Raw genomic sequence first — 17,987 nt, forward strand, 5'->3', positions numbered from 1 at the left:
TTTATGTGAATATATATATGCAGTCCCAAAGTACCAGATAGTGTTTATTTTCAAACAAAACACTTTTTTATCCGACGTTTCGGTCCTTGAAAAAGGTCCCCAGGTGGGACCGAAACGTCGGATAAAAATGTGTTTTGTTTGAAAATAAACACTATTACTTCACTACAGAACAGTGTGTGCTGATCCTTCATAAGACTATATATATATATATATATATATATATATATATATATATATATATATATATATATATATATAAAATATAATTTTCTAAAATGGCAACCTTCTGCTGAGGAACACCTGACAAGATTTTAACAGATCTTCTTATTTTTTGGAACAGTACTCAAATGGCTACTCTGAACAATACTCATAATAACAGTAGCCAGAGGTAGGTACGGTAGGCTTCCTCTAAGGGGGGAATTCACAAAAGTGTCGGGAACGAAAAAATGTCTTTAAAATGTCGTAGAAAGTGTCGTAGCAACAGCCGACAAATTCACAGAGCATTTCTCCGGCAATTTTCCGACACGTACGACACTTTTGAATTAGTGTCGTTAAAAGTGGGCGTGGTTTTTTCGGCGCCACTTTTCCCGACATTTTTCTGAATTACTCGTAAACTTATTTTTTTACAGCCAATTTTTTAGACACTTTAGGCTCTCCAAAATGAAAATGTCGGTCAAATTGTCTTTTGAAAAGTCTTGGTAAATGTCGTTTGTATGATGAAAATATATACGACATTTTAGAAAATTGTTGGACTTACGAGACATTCAGAGATGGTAATATCTGCCTTTGTGAATTTGCCGTTCGTACGACATTTTACAAATTTGTCGACCGCCACTTCTGGGTTACTTATTTTACCGACACTTTTGTGAATTCCCCCCTAAGTATTCTGCTTCCTTTTCAAATTCTTTGATTTGGGCCTTGGTATTTGCTACAAACTCAAAATCAGAATCTGGGGAGCTGCTGCAAGTCCTTGTAGCATGGCAATACATTAGATTTGATCTGCCACCTGCTTCAACAAAGGTGTCATATGTACAATGGCTTTTGAGAACAGATTTAGTGACATAAATATCAGGAGGCACAATCTGTAGTAAAGTCCAGCACAGATCGATCAACCAGGGATGGCTTTGGGTTACGATAAACTTAATTTTCTAAAGCTGTCCAAAACACAGAAAGGTGCAAAGTAGATACAAATTAAAGTGGAAACAGCTGGTACTGATTAAACTTGCTTTATATGTAACAAAGACATTTATTAAAAATACATACCAGGCCCAACATACTTATTTAAAGGCAACTCACCACCCAAAATGTTGCCTAATGAAAGCAACTGTAATTCTCAGCTGCTTTACAATATCAATTATACAATAATTACAAGTTTCCACTGGTTTTAAAGTTATTTGTAATAAGTATCTGAGTATCTAATTTTATTTCCTACCATGGTGCTTTTGACTTTCGAAACAAAGTCGCTCATTAACAACTATGCAGGTCTGGCTTCTACTATATTATTTCAAGAAAAATAAACTGAAGTACAGAAAAGGACAGAAAAAATGGCTTCTAATTGCAGCTCTATTTAAATTTCATGTAAAATGCATATTTTAAAGGCCACTTATAACTATGATAAAATTCAAAACGCAACTATGAGAGGACTTGTTTTTAAGCTTTGTTCCTTCAGCTGTTCTGGGACTTCAATTTCATTTCCTAGTCTGCATCACTAATGGAATATGAGAAGTCCTTTTGCAGTCAGTTCATCTCAAGGGAGTAATAAAGCTGTGTTTAGAGGATGATTGCTGTACAACATAGTAATAAATTCATTTAATCCAGCTAAAGTGCTAAATGTTCCTGCCAGCTTCCTCACAATGCATTTTATGATTTGTTTTTGCCTAGGAAAATTTAGAAACTGTATATATTTATATATTTCTACTCTAAAAATGTGTGTCCGTGTATTGCTTTCAAAACAGGATTAAAAAGAAAATGCAAACCGAGCTGTGCTTGTCGAAGCTGAAATTCAAGGTGTTTACCTATGTGTTACATTTTTTTGCTGAATCCTCACCTTTTAAAAGCTGGGCCTTCATTTCAGCACACCGCTCAACCTACAGAGAGAGAGACAAAAATCAGCATTTGAAGATGTTTTCTATATGATATTATATCAATCTGCAAAGAACTGACCATGCAAATAGGTGCAAATTTACTTATGGTCGTATATCGAGGGTTAATTAACCCTCGATATTCGACTGCCGAATTGAAATCGTTCGACTTCGAATATCGTAGTCGAAGGATTTACCGCAATTCGTTCGATCGAACGAAAAATCATTCGATCGAACGATTAAATCCTTCGAATCATTCGATTCGAAGGATTTTAATCCATCGATCGAACGATTTTTCTTCAACCAAAAAAAGATAGCAAAGCCTATGGGGACCTTCCCCATAGGCTAACATCGACTTCGGTAGGTTCTAGGTGGCGAACTAGGGGGTCGAAGTTTTTTTAAAGAGACAGTACTTCGACTATCGAATGGTCAAATATTCGAACGTTTTTTAGTTAGAATCGTTCGAATCAAAGTCGAAGTTTTAGTCAAAGGTCGAAGTAGCCCATTCGATGTTCGAAGTAGCCAAAAAAAACATTCGAAATTCAAAGTTTTTTTTATTCTATTCCTTCACTCGAGCTAAGTAAATGGGCCCCTAAGTGTACATTTTGGTAAAGGTTCCAATTATTCTATGATTGGGGCAATCATAGAAAAATATAACTCAACCAATTACAAATTGGCGTTTGCACATTTTCACTTGAATTTTCTGAATTTTATTCCAAAAATGTTCTGAGCTTTTAACATTTAAACCTTCATGGTTTTCACAATGTCAAAATATGTTATAGACATTAGTTAAGTTTATAGTTCTCTCTTCAAAGATATCATTCTAATCTACTTCTGACACATAGAGGCACATTTATCAAGGGTCGAATTTCAAATTCATGTGAGTTTTTTTAAACTCCCCTAAACTCCTATAAATTCAAAATTCGACTAGTCGAAATGTATTGATAAAATCGAATTTTTAAAACTCAAACAAATTTTAAACAACCCGAAAACTCAACTACAATTTGATTCAAATTATAAAAACTTGATTCGAATTTCAATAACTTGATTCAAGTTTTTTATCCGAAAAAAAAACTAGAATGTCAGGCTACAAATATCACCAAATTGATCCCTGGATCTCTTCCATTGACTTATACAGTAAGTTGACAGTTTTTAGGTGCCGATTAGTCGAATTCGAGTTCTTAAAGGGCGAGAGTATGATAAATCTCAAAATTCAAATTCGAATTAAAACTCGAGTTTTGGAGTTTGGATAATTCACAATTCGAATTTGAGAGTTAAAAAATAAATTAATTAAAAAATAATTAATAATTAAGGGCAGAGACACACGTGGAGATTCAGCTAATCTTCCCGAACTGCCTTTCCTGCAGGCTAGAATCTAAATCGCCAGCGGGATGGCACTCCTTGTGAGGCAACTTCAGGTGACTTGGGAGCTGGGAAGGCAGTTCGGGGAGATTAGATCTCCCTGAATCGCTACGTTTGTCTCTGCCCTAAAGGGGACATATAACATATATTTTCACAATGCCTCAAACAATGTAAAACAGATTAAATATTTTTTATTTTAATACCTTTTGGATCAAAAACGTCTGTATTAGCTTGAAAACTGTGCTCAGCCCTCCCCCTTTGCAATTTCCTGTCCAGAACTTTCCTGTCTCTGCAGCCACTGGCTCTCTCTGCACAGCAGCAGCCAGTGAGGGAGAAGTGCTGGTGTATCTGTGATATCACACTCAGTCCTTCCCTGCAGACATCTGTTAACCCTTACTGCTTGCTTTCCCTTCCCTGAACTGCTCCTTTCCCTCCCTCTCTGCCCTGTTCCTTTAACTCCCTCTCTGACCTGTTCAGTTTCCTCCCCCCTCCCTTAACTGCTTGTTCCTTTCCCTTGCCCCTGCAATAATTGGCGGGGGAAAAAAAGCAAACTTCTGTATAAATAAAACATAATCTGCCACTAAAAAAAATATATTCTTTTCTGGGGGCAATGTGTATCAGCAACTAGTGTCGATTTTCTTCGACTTCAAAAACCCCATAGGCTAACATAGCACTTCGGCAGGTTTAATTTGGCAAAGTATTGAAGTCAAAGTTTTTTTAAAGAGACAGTACTTTGATTATCGAATGGTCGAATATTCAAACGATTTTACTTCTAATCTAATTCAAAGTCGTAGTATCCTATTCGATGGTCGAAGTATCCAAAAAATTACTTCAAATTTAGAATTTTTTTACTTCCAAAATTCCCTCAAATTCACTTTGACCCTTGATAAATCTGCCCCAAACTGTTCCACAACAGCTGCATTTCTCCTTGCAACTCCCTGCACCTGATAATAAATTGTTCCAGAACAGATGCATTTTACCTTGAACTCCATGCACTTCATCATAAATTGTTCCAGAAGAGCTGCATTTATTTCCTTACAACTAACTGCACTTGACCATAAACTGTTCCACAACAGCTACATTTCCCCTAGAAACTCCCTGCACCTGATCATAAATTGTTCCACAACAGCTGCATTTTTCCCTTGTAACTCCCAGCACCTAGTCATAAATTGTCCCAGAACAGCTGCATTTATGCCCTTGCAACTCCCAGAATCTGATCATATATCATTATGCAGGAAAACAAACCTACAGATGATGTTCTGGAATATCATAACAGTAAATACTAATGTACACTGTTTGTATAACTTTTATAATGTAATAGAGGCAGAGAGTTGCACAGTGTATAACAATGTATTATCGACTATAGATTATGTCCAGTTGAGCAGGTACATGTGTGACTGATGCCTATTTGCTGTGGAACACAGGAGCACACTGTTGTAATTAGGGTTGCCATCCGGCCGGTATTTTACCGGCCTAGCCGGTAAAACACCTGCCAAGGCTGGGGCTGGTATTACAAATTTACTGGCAATGCAGTTGCCGGTAATTTGTAATATCCTTTTAAAAAAAGCCCTCAGCCTGCCCCCATTTGCGCAGAACTTACCGTTTTTGTAGTCTTCTTTGCATCGCCGCGATGTTGCTCCGCCCCTTTTTGTGTCATGGTCCACCTCCTTTTTGTACCCGCCCCCACCGGCCAGTTATTTTTTTCATTAAAGGTGGCAACCCTAGTTGTAATTAAAATAAATAAAATATTACTATTACATTACTATACAGTTTGTACTGACCTTTACATTTTTTGCTTTATGTTGAGCATTTAAGGTATGTTGTTATAAGTGAATGATCAGGCAGGACAGTTATGTGCAGGCTGGAAACACACAGTACAGAAGGTGGGAGGGGAGGAGTTTGGCTGCTACAGCTCCAGAGTTCAGCCTGTCAGTCAGTGCTGTGACCACTTCCTGTGAGAGAATGAACAGACACTCCCACTCTTTATTTCAGCCCAGCTTCTGGCCTGTAAACATCTCTATGCAGCTCTGATATAATGACAGTTTTAGGAGCTAAAATGCTTTCAAAACGGTTTTTCTTTCTGCATCATTACATGTTTTGAGGAAGGATGAGCAATATATCTGAATATGAAGGTTATGTAAAAGGTCTCCATTAATAAATCTGACCCTTATAGTCAATTCTGTTTCACTGCATTGGGTTACAAACCCCAAATTACATAATTTATTTTTTAACAGGTAGAAGAGTTTCCTGGAAAAGGTATATTTAACATAATTGATTCAACTCAGGAAAGTAGTCTTCTAATGTTTTTATTTGTAGTTGATAAAATGTCTAATATTTTAACAAAATATAAAATTAGAGCTCACTGCGAAAAAAAATTCCCTCCCCTTCTAGTAATTCCTATGGGATTTTTAGAATTGAATTTATCAAATGGAAAATTTAAACATTCTAAATTTTTGCCAGTTTAGGGATAATAGTTATATGTGCTTCCTGTGCTTGCATCGGAATGTCATTATTAATACTCTGCTTAGTGAACATCTGCAACTAAATAGGATTCGGAATGTCTGCAAATATCTTATAATAATGTGTTACATAATCTTCTATGTCTGAATGTTTCCCTGTCTTTAATTATTTCTTTCAACTTCTCTTATGTAAATGGGTTATGCCGTTTTGGAGCAATATCAATATTACATAATCTGTAGCTGTGATAAACAATGTAATAATATCAAAGGATAAATAATAAAGAAAACAATCTGCATGAAGGGATTGTTGACGAATAGTAACATTAATATACAGATAAGGGATCCATTATCCGGAAACCAGTTATCCAGAAAGCTCCGAATTACAGGAACTACAAACTGGAGAGCTGCAGAATAAAAAGCTAAATAACTCAAAAACCATAGACGACAACAAATGCAAACCAATTGCAAATTTTCTCAGAATATCACTCTCTAGTCTACATCATACTCAAAGTTAATTTAAAGGTGAACAACCCCTTTAAAGGGGTTGTTCACCTTTAAACACTTTTTTCAGTTTAGTTGGTTTCAGATAGTTCACCAGAAATAAACACTTTTTACGATTACTTTCTATTTTCTATTTGTGAGCATTTTTCTAGTATTAAAGGGTAAAATATAATTTTTCACCTTCTAAAGCAGCTCTGGTGGGAGCGGTCGCGAAAATTTACCTGTTTTAAATTGATACATTTATTTGATACATTTGTTAGCTTTGTCCCTGCTGAGCAGAATCCATGAGTTTCATTAAAGGCAGCTCTTAGAATTGATACAATAGTTGCTAATATTACAGATACTGCTGGGAAATGTATCAACCAATTGTATCAACTAAATGTAGCAAATTGTAACAGTTCAGAATGCACCTGGATCACTGAGTTGCCAGACTGAAACATTACAGTCAGGAACACCGAACTTTAAATTTATGTTTTGGGAATACGGTAAAAAATAAAAGATGGAAAGCCACTGAAAAATGTCTTTGTTTATGATGAACTGAAACTATGAACTATGATGATCTGAAAACTACTGAACTGAGAAAAAGTGTTTGGAATGTGAACAATCTCTTTAAAGGAGAATTCCTTTACCAAAAAAAAACTATTGTGCATGCCCTCTTGTTGCTTGTTGCTTTTATCAAGGAGCATCTGTAAAGGAAAGAAAGATTGATGTCACATGAAAATGTAAATAAGCGGTGAAGGAACTTTTTACACAAAGGAGAATTCAACAGTTTACCAAAAAAATCGTAATCCCCAACCCACGTAGACCCCCCTCCCTTCTACCCCCCCAGTCTAGCTGCCCCAGGGGAAATGCCCCATACTTTATACTTACCCCTCAGTGCAAATTCAGGCTTCACCGCAGCCATCTCCCAGGTCTTCGTGTCTTCGGCAATTCCGTCCATTTCGGCGCATGTGCAGTTGTTGAAAACAGGCTGAATCTGCACCAAGGGGTAAGTATAAAATTAGGGTCATTTCCCCGGGGGCAGCTAGGCTGGGGGGGGGGAGGGGGGTCTACGTGGGGTGAGCGTTACGTTTTTTTTGGTTAACTGTTGAATTCTCCTTTGTTTAAAAAGTTCCTTCACTGCTTATTTACATTTTCATGTGACATCAATCTTTCTTTCCTTGACGGATGCTCCTTGATAAAAGCAACAAGAGGGGATGCACAATAGTGTGCATCTCTTATAAACTGTGTATTCTGATGTCAGAGGAAGGGGAATTTGGCTTTCTGTGGTATTTCTGAAAGACTGAAAACAGTCATGAAGTATAAACTGCACATTATGACTTCAGAGGAAGTCAGTCAATACAAAATCCTGATTGGCATCATTAGCTTAAAAAAATAAAAAAATTTGGTTTAACTCGGCCAACACTTGTCATTAGAAGAACCCACCGCTCAAAGGCTTCCATCTGCTGGCGAAGATCTGATTCCCTATCATGAACTGCCTCAATTTCTTTCAACAAGGTTTTCCGTTGTGAATATATTTCTTTGGCTTCTATCTGGAACAGCAAACATCTAGTTCACTTCTGTACTTTAATCCCAACCAAGTTGTTAATAAAAATTCATGTACATTTGCATGAACCCAGCTGTGTTTCTCAGCAAAATGTCTGCTCACATGTCTGCTCACATTTGAGACAATAAAGTACACTTTTGATTATTATACAAATTGCAGTGTGCTGCAGTATATTGGATTTCTTCGCAGCAAAATAGAGACATTGTCTGTCGTTTGGTCCATACTATTTTTTTCAGGGGAAATTGCCTGCTAAAAAAATTCAGTGACTATTGCATAGTACCAGTAAAATGTACATTGCCTTAAATTGTTGATGTTTATGTTCTAAAGGTGAAAATTTCCTATATCTAGGCAATAAAGGCAACCCTAAATGAATCAAATTGTTTTGTACTTTTGCAGTACCTCAAAAGTAATATTAAAAAAATGTGGACTCACAATTATGGGTAGTCACCAGCTTTGCTAAAATAAAAACATTTAGATAAAGTATACTAATGAAAATGCATAGGTTTAAGTGTATCTATTTGCGTGTTACAACTTTGGTCTGCACTGTACCTGTCATTGATATGTGCTGCTCCCTTTTGGTGCCAATGTAACTGGATAAAATAGCACTTCCATTTACCTCCTGCTGCCTTTGAAGTTTCTCATTAGCATTCTTCTCCCGTGACACTAGACCTTCTAATTTCACTTGGTAAATCTTCTCTAATTCCTGTCGGAAATCTGACATCTCTCTCTGAGATTTTTCAGTTTCCTTCAGCTTAATTTTTGCAATTTCCACATCCTTAAAGTGTTGTAGCTAGAAAAAAACCCCCAAATTATTCTGTTTTATCAGAGGTACATGTTCTATATTGATTATGCACTCTAAAATTCAGTCTACCCCATCAACCATAAAGCAGTTTGAAAGGCTAGATTTATATTGTTTTCATTATTTTCCATTTTGTTCACATCCTTTCTATGCAGCTATATAAAACTACTTTTTTAAATTTTTATTCTCCTCTTAGTATGGATGCCTGAAGAAGTGACAAAGACAGCACAATTTTTTTTAATTATTTGAAAGTGATACTTAAAGATTTCTGATATTCTAGGGATTTATGCCAGTATTCATTATTCACATTTATTTGGCCCCTTTATTACTTGCCATCCTAACATTCAGGCAGGTCCTATGTCTGGTTAGGTCGTCAGCACTGTCGACTGTTTACTGCTAGATTTAAGGTACAAGGAAAGGTACAAAGTCTCATACTAAAGTACTATCAGTCTATAAGAAGTTTGAACTGCCTGTTCAGGTCAGCAGTTTAAGGAAGAGACTACCCTGGAGCCAGGCTGGACACCACGACCCACAGGAGAGCTAGGGCTGCAAGAGTTAAAGAACTATGTACAAAAGTGAATGATTGTATCCCTTTTACTTGTTTTTACCAAGTTGTGATTAATAAAAATGCTCAGCAGAACCCAAGATAAGAAATTTATTAACTTATGTATCAGTTAGAACAGTTTACAGAGTTGGTTACCCTCTCCCAGATATGCTTCAGAAAGACATAAGTAGGTTACAAAATAAAATTTCATATCAGAAAAACAGACACCAATAGGAAGCAACTGAAATTGAAAAACCCCTTGCAGAAAAGAAGTTCAGACTGAAATCTGAAAAAAATCACCATCAGTTATCTAGTGCTCAACTGGCCTAAGCAGCAAACATTGAGGCAATTTCACTTCATTCCAAAACTAAATTGCCCTGGATCCTGGAATTGGTACATCCATAATGCACACAGCAGAGATCTTTGCAGACTATAAACATTTAAATGGTTTTGTTATTGTTTCTAAGAAGCAAAAGTAATTTTGAAGTGTTTTGTGTAACCAATCCCCTTCACACCAAAGAAACAATTCTGGTACCAAATGGGATTAATTGCCTCCTGAGCCATTTCTGTTCTGAACTATTCTTCCATCCCTCTGCGATAGTCTGAGAGTTGACTTTCCATAGACTTTTTTTTTTCTTTTAGATTTTTGCACTTTTGATAAATGTCTTCAAATTATTCATCAATAAACTTTAGTTTCTCAACTAAAAAAAAGTTTAATTAGTGATTTAGTAAACATTTTTATTTACATAATAATAAATTCAGTATGACGATTACCTTTGCTAAGAGATCCGTTTTAATATTAAAGGAAAACTAGCTAAAACTGCACTATATGGCCAAAAGTTTTAGGACATTCCACTTAATATGAATTCTTGAGAATTCTGTGTTTTTTGTTAACAATTTAAGAAAGAGTCTTTTCTGGTTTACAAAAAAAAAAAAAAGCAATTCACAAAGAAAGGCCTAGATATAAAGTTCTTGTGTAATAAAAAAAAAAAACGTCATTATTATTATTGTTAACATGTATTTATATAGCGCCAACATATTTCGCAGCTTTTTAACTTTAGGCCTAGCTATAATGATGTATGGATACAATAAAAGTAGGGATGCACTGAATCCAGGATTCAGCCTTTTTCAGCAGGATTCGGATTCAGCCGAATCCTTCTGCCCAGCCGAACTGAATCCTAATTTGCATATGCAAATTAGGGGTGGGGAGGGATATCACATGACTTTTTGTCAGAAAACAAGGAAGTAAAAAATGTTTTCCCCTTCCCTACCCCTCGGTTCATATTTGGCTGAATCTTTCACGAAAGATTCAGACGTTCGGTGCATCCCTAAATAAAAGAATATGAGATTGGTTAATTAATAATTCTATTATTAGATTAATAGCATACCTATTGAATCTTTGTATGGGGATATTGTAACTGTCTGTGTCAGCATCTCGACCTTCTCTATGAAGATGATAATCTGTTAACTCCATTAAGAATTGAAAGAGAGAGCCTGTAAGAACAATATTATATTGAGTTTTGGTTGAAACAGAATGAGAATATAATTTCTGTGTAACAGGCACCAAGGGATATTACTTTTACTAAAGGAAATATACAACAAAGAGTCTCCTAACCTTAAAAAATGCCTTGGAATAAGACAACTTCTGCAGTTCTACAAAATTTAGTATTGTCAGTAAAACACTTTCAATTCCCACCTCCAGATCATGAATAAACAAGTTGAAAAGCAAAGGACCTAGTAGAGACCCATAATGGAACTAAAAATGGCACAAATATGGTACAAACACTTCCAGGCAGTATTTAGCAGAAAGTAGAATTCTGCATGACAGACTATGAATAAAACCTCAGATTTTCATCAAACAGCTAATTACTGTGCCTAAACATTATACTTTCATACCTTTTGCACTCCCATTATGAGCACTTGAAGTCTGAGTAGAAAATAAGCAAATATGATTATTAGCTTTAAACCATTAACAAAAAAAATAATTCAAACAAATACATTTGACTAGTGATGTAAGATGGAAGTTACCAGAGATTTGTAAAGTCGAGATTTTGGGTTGATCTTCAGCAGCTGCAAGAAGTCATGGACCGTGAACATCTGAATAAATCAAAACCAAATACAAAAATGATGTACTGGCTGATAATATTGTGCATTATTGTACAAAGCAAGTAAGAAATATGGCGGGTATACAGTTATGTTTTAACTATAATATAAACTAGTAATTTGTACTTTAAGGTTATGTCTTCTTGTAATTGAACATAATTATTATGTTTTAAACAGTACAAGTTTAACTTTCATTACACCAATTCTTGGATAGTCATAATTAAATCATCTAATGGAAGGCCTGATTCACAAGGGGGATGGCAATATTTTAGGTAACCCCTGCTGACTTTTTTAATTTATTAAAAGGCAAGTCAACCCCACAATAACAAAATGCCTAATAAAACATAATTCTAAGCAATTTTCCAATATACTTTTAAAAATTGTCAGTGCTTTTAAAGCTATTTGTAAAAACACTTGCTACTGAAAGCAACATTTGCTTGTTACTTTTTAAACAATGTTGTATAAAGTCTTAGTTCCCCAGCAAAGACAGGTCTAATCAGCTGGCTTATCTTAAATTGTTTCAAAAGTCTGAGCCATCAGGAGAGAGAAAAAAAGGGACAAACACTACTTTCATTAGCAATACATGAACAAGCAAAGTTGCTTAGAATGTTTTCTTTTATTAGGCAAAAATATTTTTTTAAGGTGGATATTCCCTTTAATTCAATATTTTTTTCCCTGAAACAGAGCACCATCCAGGAGGGAAAAGTAATGCATCCCCACCAGGTTTCTTACCTTTCCCAGGTGCCCCTGGCACAGATTTAGTGTAAGGCTGCCTAGGGATGCCTGGAAAAGTTAAAAACATGGTGGTGCACTGAACCCATGGTACACTGGGCACATTCTCTGCTGGAGCTGTAGTGCTTGTACGTGGCAATGTAGCTTGTCAATTACTACAAAGGATCCACCTATCACCAACAGTGTCAGGCAGATTCAATTCAAATATATGACAAGCTGCACAGTCAAGTTCAGGTACTCCACTGCCAGCAGAGAATATGATTTGTGTGCCATGGGAATAAAGCAGTGTGAGTACAGTCTGTTACCAAACTCTCCAGCAATAATCTGCTTGTTTAGGGAGTCTAAGCAACAATAATTTGCAAACTGCCTGGAATGTTGACAAATACAATCAATGACCACCATGGTCATTGTGCAAATATATAATTAACCACCAGCCTTATGTGTTTGGTTGAATAAGAGCCTGTATAGCTCAATTTGAGTAAAAAAATGGTGACGTAAATTGGTCAGTGATCTGCCTGTTCAACATGCACTCAGAATTAGTACTGCATAGTATATACAGGTATGGGACCTATTATCCACAATGCTCAGGGCCTGCGGCTTTCAGGATAACAGATCTTTCTGTAATATGGATTGTCATACCTTAAATCTACTAGAAAATCACGAAATAAACCCAACGGGCTGGTTCTGCTTTCAGTTAGGATTAATTATATCTTAGTTTAGATCATATACAAGGTACTGTTTTATTATTACATAGAAAAAGGAAACCATTTTAAAAATTTTGATTATTTGGATAAAATGGAGTCTATGAGAGATGGCCTTTCTGTAAATCGAAACTTTCTGGATAATGGGTTTCCAGATAATGGATCCCATACCTGTATATGCATTTTATGGGCAAAAATTAAGAAGTGTTTTTGTTACAGAAATACACCTACATTATGGGATTTTTTTTGCTAAATACTCCTGCATCCCACTCATTATTATTTTTTTTTAAGTTGTTATTTTTGCATTTTCAATAAACATAAAATGTACAGTTAAACCAAATGAAAAAGGTAAAGAGAGAGAGTGATATGGTGCACTTAATGACATATATATCAGTACATACTTAAAATCAACATAATATATTTTCATTACTTTAAGACTTTAATTTTTTTGTGTTACTGTTCCTTTAATGGAGGGAAGAATTTTATTCACTAAATTGATCCAATGTTCCACCTTAGGCATTGTATTTTCCATCCAGTTCATTGCAATTATTTTCTTTGCATAATATAGGAGAGCTCTTGCCAATGATCTGTTCTTATTCAATGGGAGAAGATCATCCATTAGGCCCAACAGGCAGATTTCTGACTTACATATGTTGGGGAATGGCTTATCAACCATGTATTTAACTACCTCTTTCCAGTATATTAATATCCCATATGAGGTGATAGAAGGAAGCATTCAGCTCTTGACATCTGGGACAACTAGCTTCTGTTTGGCCCCCAATCTTTTGCAATTTCAGTGCAATTTGCAATTTCAGTGGGGTAATACACAGTTGATCTTAGTGACTGATCTTAAATTAAGTCATTTTATCCCTTATGGAAATTAAGTCTTTATATACCATGTCAGTGCATCCCACTCATTATTGAAGGCATTTTAGAGTACTTTGTGGAGAAATGTAGTTTCACCCTAAATATGTCCTTATGTGTAAATTTGCATAGAAATACACATCAGACAATGTAGATTCTTTTACTGGCTCTTTAATAGACCATATTCTTTTGTCGCCTTTTCTTTTTGCAATCCACATTCTGGGTAGAAAACAGAAAGAGAGTACTCATAGCCACATTTTCTCATATGATCTGCAACCATGCTGTTGGAAGCCTTGTGCAGCAGTGAATCCGACTCCAAAGCTTCAAGATAATGACCTGGTTCTCTATTAAATATAGGATGCTTTAGTTCGTGAATTAGTTGGTTACAGAGCTGGATCTTATTGCAAAAAAAAAGAAAAAAATTTAATTGTATTGACTATTTAATAAAACATATAATTTTACGGTTACTTTGTGCATCACCAAACAAAAAAAAAACATGAATTGTGATTATTAACACACAAATCACCCCACAAGTGTGATTGCGGTTGCTTTCAGGTGACCTTAAAAAAGGTAACTGCCATATTTTCAAGCCACAATTGTCTGACAAGCAATAGCACTTAACATTTTATTTTCTGTAGTTTTACAAAAATGTAAGTTTTAAGAATAAACATGTTTTGTTTTCCTGCTTTCATGTTTTCCAGTAGTAAATCAATAAGTGTTTAATGAATAAGTCACTAACTTACTCTAATGTTGACTTCTCAGCAGCTGTAACTTTATCCCCAAAGTAAGCATGCTTTAATTAACACTTATCAAAGAGCAGCAATTACAAATACTATGTTAGTTGCTATCATTTCTTTCTTTGTGTATTGACTTGAATGATTAAATTTTAAAAGATTAAAAAATGTATTGACCTAAATAACACGGCAACGGATTCATTTTTACAACCTAAATTGTACTGAATATTTATAAAAAATTATAAAGTCATTTTTAGTTTTGTTAAGGTGAAATATACGTTTATGTTTAATCTAATGTACTGATTGCACAAAGCTATTCACTTCCAATTATTTATTACCATTATGCCAAGCAACTCCCCAATTTTCAGTCCCACTAAATTGATCCATCTTTGGGAAGTGCAGGTTGAATATTACACACTCCACGTGTATGTCTAAGGGCAGAGACACACGCAGCGATTTGGGGAGTTTAGTCGCCCGGCGACAAATCTCCTCTTCTTCGGAGCAACTAATCTCCATGAACTGCCTCCCCTGCCTTCCAGCCGGCTAGAATGTAAAGCACAGGTGGGATGGCACTTAGATTGCTTAGTTTTCCGAAGTCACCCGAAGTTTCCTCATGAGGCAATTTCGAGCAACTTCAAAAAAAAGGAAGTGCTCCGAGTGCCATTCCGCCGGCGATTTTCATTCTAGCCGGTGGGAAGGCAGGGGAGGCAGTTAATAGAGATTAGTCGCCCCAAAGAAGAGGAGATTTGTCACCGGGCGACTAATCTCCCCGAATTGCAGTGTGTGTCTCTGCCCTTAACGGCCCAGAAGGATAGGAAACTGGATTACGAAATCCTGGCTATACAGGTACAAAAAGCTGGATTGTTAATATTAAGGGGGTTATTTATTAAAGTTAAATTTTTTCCTGGTAGGACGTTTAAAAGGGGAAAAACTATTTTTTGTAGAAAAAAACAACAAAATTTTTTTGGAATTTATTAAACCCGCTGGTATTAAAAAATCAGAATAAAAAAGTACTCCAACTTAGACTTGCCGAGTTCATGTAGAAGTCAATGGCAGATGTTCCATTGATATCCTGATCTGCGCTAGGTTTCATTCAATAATCCAAAGATTTTGTGGTTTTCGGGAGACAAATCTGAAAAAGTTGCAGTTTTTGGCGATAAATCTGAATCATTCGTATGATTCCGATTTTTCACGTCTTTAACGATTTTTTTCCCCGCACAAAATTTTTTCGGAAATATTTACTGATAAATAGGGGGGAAAGTCTGTTCGGATATGGTCAGAGTCATTTCCAGAAAATAGTGATAACTTTTTCTAATTTTAATAAATAAACCCCTTAGTGTACAACACCTCAAATAAAATAGACTGAGCTTGAGTTTAAAAGGCTCAGTTGCCTTTTTAAAAAAAAAAAAAGTAGCCAACAGACCAGAGTTACAAAGGAATAAAGTATTCCTCTTATATATGTTTGAAAAAATGTGAGTTATATAGTTAAATTGGGTTGAAAAAAAGACCAGAGTCCATCAAGTTCAACTCCTCCAAATGAAACCCAGAGTTCATACATACACACACTGACCCCTCCATACACTCACATAAACTATATGTACCCATATCTATACTAACTATAGATTTTAGTATCACAATTGTCTTGGATATTATGTCTGTCCAAGAAATCATCCAAGCCATTCTTAAAGGCATTAACTGAATCAGCCATCACAACATCACCCGGCAGTGCATTCCACAACCTCACTGTCCTCACTGTGAAGAACCACCTACGTTGCTTCAAATGAAAGTTCTTTTCTTCTAGTCTGAAGGGGTGGCCTCTGGTACGGTGATACACTTTATGGGTTAAAAAGGTCCCATGCTATTTGTCTATAATGTCCTCTAATGTACTTGTAAAGTGTAATCATGTCCCCTCGCATGTGCCTTTTTTCCAGAGAAAACAACCCCAACCTTGACAGTCTACCTCATAATTTAAGTCTTCCATCCCTCTAACCAGTTTAGTTGCACGTGTAAAATTTTGCAACAACAACTGCATATATATTCAAAATGAATGTTTTATCATACTATTTCAGAAATACAAGACTTATTAAAAACCTGTCAATCATCTTTTTTTGGTGAACTGAGAGGAAGTCTCAAACAGCAAGCTGCACATTGGAACCATGTCCAGTTCCATGCATTTTTGGCACTGGGTTGCATTAAAATACTGTCAGGGCTGATGTTTTTTGTGACCTGATCTGTTAAGCACAGCATGACTCCAGCATGGATAACTAAAATCACTGATAAAGCAAAACTCCATTGTAAAACTTATTGTAAGAACAAAGAGTAAAATACATTGAACAAATCCAAAACACATTTGGTTTTAAATGTCTGGTAAAGTCTTTTGTGCAGTTCTTCTTGGGACAGTGATTTGAAGTCGAAAGAGGACATCTTGCCAAACAACTAGAGGCTCTGAAATATATATTACGCATATATTTGCAATGAACACACATCAGATTATACAGTTAAAATGCATGTATACTGGAATCTAAAAGGCTGTATTTGTATATCTGATGCGGAATAATTTATTTGTGAATGTGCATACACAATTACTGGTTTACTAAGCACAGATGTTTGCTAAAACAAGCTAGTCAGTTATATGTGATTCCAGCTGATCTATAACAAATATGGATTGATCTTACTTGGGGATTTGCTCAATATTAATATATTTTCAATACTGATTTAATCGAATGGATTTTTAGTGTAATAGCCTATCATAGGATTATAATGTAGTGGTAGAGGGGCTCAGCCTGAAGTCAGTTTAGCATGGAAATTGGGGAGAGGCCATTTTCAATCCTAGATATACCTGAAAAGCCCAGGTTGAAAATCAGTATGAAATTATGAGAAAATATGCAATCGCTATCCTAGATATTACTAGAATTATGGCTGACTTTTTCCTTTACATGTACCCATTCATCAGAAAAAGGGTCTGCCCATAGTTTGAACCTGCACTGGTTGCTGAACATTTAAAAGTTTGACAAACATTTCTTTAGAGTGGGACAGATTCCCAGAAAGGCTTTCAAAAGATTTTCATGGAATGGAAATTTAGTGCTACTTCGAAAACAAAGCGATCCGAGTGCCATCACGCCAGCGGGAAGGCAGTTTGGGGAGATTAGTCGCCCCGAAGAAGAGATTTGTCGGCGAGCGACTAATCACCCCGAATCTGAGAGTGTGCCCTGACCCTTAATCTGTAAATCTAACTTATCCCAAGGGACCTGTTATCTAAATTGTTACAATTACTTATTTGCTTATCTCAAAATTGTTACAAAAGTATCTTATCGGTACTTTGTGGCTATTCTGGGCTCTCTGCCAAAAGCCAATTAAGTTAGAAACATTGTGGGGCACATTTACTATTGGTCGAATATCGAGGGTTAATTAACCCTCGATATTCGACCATCGAAGTTTAATCCTTCAACTTCAAATATCCAAGTCGAAGGATTTACCGCAATTCGTTCGATCGAACGATTAAATCCTTTGAATCGAACGATTTTCCTTCGATCACAAATTGCCTAGAAAGCCTCCCATAGG

At 35.9% G+C, this 17,987-nt stretch overlaps 1 pseudogene; it reads right to left on the reverse strand.

Annotated features, from left to right (window-relative positions):
* LOC108709679 overlaps window positions 1-17,530 on the reverse strand; it is a 37,843-nt pseudogene extending 20,313 nt beyond the window's left edge.
* Window positions 17,531-17,987: the final 457 nt, after the last annotated feature.

Source organism: Xenopus laevis, chromosome 2S (genome assembly GCF_017654675.1).
Source record: "Xenopus laevis strain J_2021 chromosome 2S, Xenopus_laevis_v10.1, whole genome shotgun sequence".
Lineage (NCBI taxonomy): Eukaryota > Metazoa > Chordata > Amphibia > Anura > Pipidae > Xenopus > Xenopus laevis.